This window comes from Mastomys coucha, chromosome X (genome assembly GCF_008632895.1).
Source record: "Mastomys coucha isolate ucsf_1 chromosome X, UCSF_Mcou_1, whole genome shotgun sequence".
Lineage (NCBI taxonomy): Eukaryota > Metazoa > Chordata > Mammalia > Rodentia > Muridae > Mastomys > Mastomys coucha.
The window spans coordinates 155,566,138-155,569,322 of record NC_045030.1 but is presented as its reverse complement, the minus strand read 5'-3'; positions in this window follow the sequence as shown (position 1 = coordinate 155,569,322).

Genomic DNA, 3,185 nt, shown 5'->3' with positions numbered 1-3,185 from the left:
ATAGCAATTCCAGGAGGAGGACCGGTGAAAAGAAAAGAAGATAGAACCTTGAAGTATAAAAAAATATGGTACTTCAACTGGACCCCATTATCTCCCATCATGCCTGGATTTTTAGTATTAAAACCCTTTATTAAGGACCCTGCTGACACTTTCCATAGTCACTTTTTAACTTATGCTATTATGTTACTGCCATATACTCCATTTCCTTTATAAATGGTTTTAGTGTTTTCCCACTCCTATAACTGGCACCCCTTTATACCCCCCTTTCAATAAGATTCCTCATTCCCTGTGGTCCTTGTGACAACCTAGAAGGAAACTCGTTCTTTATATAGGTTTCATTCTCCCTACTCATTCTGCTGTACCTAGTTGTTTCCTGACTCAAGCTTGCCTTTTGCCCCAAGGGCAAAGAGAGTTAGAATGACAAACTCAGCCATTTCTGGAACAACAACACTGCACCTATTCTGTGGCTGTTGTGTCTATGTTGACAAAAATCCTAATATCAGTCCTTGTCCCTATCAGATTGTTTCATAGATGTCTTGCTTGTCTATCTCCCACCCTGTTTTGCCTTATTTTGTGACCTAGAATCTTTATCTTTGTGGGGTACAGCACCAGGACTACTTATCCAGAAGCTTCCATTTAAGCTTCAATCTTTAGGAGGAGATGGAGGGTGGGAAGTGAGGCCTGGAAGGACACCTAGGTCTAGACATTTAACTGTGGTCAACTCCTTTTCCTGGCTGATTCTGTCCTTCATCTCACAGTCATGGATTCTTTCCAGGAAGGCTTTCTCCCTATCTCTGTACCCTGACAGTCTCTTATTTCCCTTGGATATTGGGTGGTAATAACTGTCTCCTGCCTTTGTCCTGTCCTGCATTGTTTCCATTTGCCAGCATTGTGAAATCACTTTCTTTTAAATATTTATTTATTTATTTATTTATTTATTTATTTATTTATTTATTTATGTGTGTAGATCAGAGAATAACTTTGAAGGAGTCTGCTCTTTCCTTCCATCATGTATGTTCTAGGGATTGAACTCAGGGCATTAGACTTGGCAGCAAGCACCCTTAGCCATCTCCTGGGCCCTGAGAGTAATCAGTATCAGTTAAAAAAAAAAAAGATTCTTCAATCATCCTTATTTAAATATGTCATCAATTTCTTGTTCAGATCCTAACTAGCCCTGTCCTCTCTAGCCACACCCTCACCCCCCAGTGGCTCTACCTATTTTTGTTTTTTTTCTTCTTACATTCTGCACATCTTCTGCCCCCATCAGACCTCTAAGATGATGTACAACGGGCCTTCCAGAGTATCTGCTAACTCTTTGGGAAACAAGACAAAAGGGATCACAGGGGCAGCAATGAACCTTTGTGGAGCAAGAAGCAAACTCCCACATAACTACTCCCAGAAGTCTTCAGACTGATGGTCTAAATGTGATGTCCATGAACTTCAGCTGTGTAGCACATAGTTGAGAAAAAGAATGACTTATTTGGAGTTAGATTAGTAACTATGGCTCAAGGCATCCATGTTCTGTGTGTAAATCCTAAGCCTCCATAACTTCTTTGTAAACCATCCCCAGATCATCTAAGGCCACAGTCATCTCAACAGCAGCAGAATCTTAATAATCACAATGATCATAATTATAATCGTTATAATGGCTGTCATCTCTCCAGTGCCAACTCAGAGCCAGGCACTGTGCCTAGTGTTTTGCCTCACTAAACTAAATGGAAGTTTCCATCTCATTCTTAATAATTGCCATTTCACAATAATGGAGAAAAGGACATATCAAATCCCAATTCATTCTAAGGTTGTCACCAGCATGACTCCACTTCTGACTCATGTGTTACTTCCCACTTCACACAAAGAACCATGGGCTTCACTGTGTGTCAAGGTCTGGACCTCCTGGAGGGTCTTCTCATCAGTAAATTGCTGCTCTCTGCTCAAGGATCTCTGGGAGATTGGGCAGTGATTTGGGGTAGTGATTGAGTATCACAATTGTTACTTTCACCCATAACATATCCAGACAATATTAAAGGCTTAAGATATATCAAAAGAAAAAAACACCCCACATACTGAAAGGAAAGATATTAAACAACTAAAACACCTGAGGATTTCAATTTATCTGTTGTGGGGCATTCTTAGTTCCATCCTGGTTTCCCTCCTTCTTCAACTCCACTTCCCTCTTTGGGAATCCTGCCTTAGTCAATTTTCTTCGTCCCATTCCCCCTGTTTTGGGAGTATCACCCACTTAAGGGTTATTTTCAGTCCAGAAAGTGCCTCTCTTTCTCCAGCAGAACGGCATATATCCAGAGACTAGGGCACCTCTACACATCCTCCTAGGTGCTATTTTGTCCACTTTCTCTAAAGACCTACATTCTAGAAAGGGGAAGATTCCTATCTTCAGCATTCCAGCCATACTGGGGGAACATCTCATACAAACATAGCCTTTATCTAGAAAACAGACAATAAAGCCTCCCTTCCCTAAGAGCTGTGATATTTTTCTCTGTCCTACTTCACCTCATGCCTTGTTACAGAAGTTGCTCATTCTTCCCTTCAGGTTGCTCAGCCTAGGGTTTACAGGAACAGACTCTTTAGTGACCTATACAAAATCCCTGGTTAGGTATAGAAATAGCTCTTACAGGTGGCTTGGATTGCTTAGCTGGGGTTCTTTATCTACCTAACTTCTTGCCGGGCTCTTTGCCAGCAGATCCAGGTGAGAGAGAGAACCTGGTCCAGCCCAGTCTCTCGGGCTGAGCGGGATGGTGAGTGTCGCAGCTCAGATCTCCTGCCATCCAGAGAAAAATCACCTCAAGCCGGAGTCTGTCAAAGCAGGAACTCGTTTTATTGTATCTATCTTTTTCTTTATAAAGGGCTAAGAGAGGAGGTGGAGTTTTTGCTGACGTAGGGGGAGGAGAAAGGTGACATAGGGTATGGGGTGACTGACAGAGCCAATGAAGTTACTCTAAGTTAGCAGGAGCTAGGAAAAGGCAGGCTTAAGCAGGTCCTGCTGAGTCACTTCAGTATGGAAGTGACTGAGACAGTTTACAAAACTCGAGGAAGGCTCGGGTTTGACCTCAAGGCCCAAACCAGAGCCAAACAGGGTTGAACAACTTCTGACTGGGGGAGGGGTGATTTCATTTCTTCTGTTCTCTATATCTTAGCGCTATGCTTTCAGTCTTTTGGGGGCTATCTTA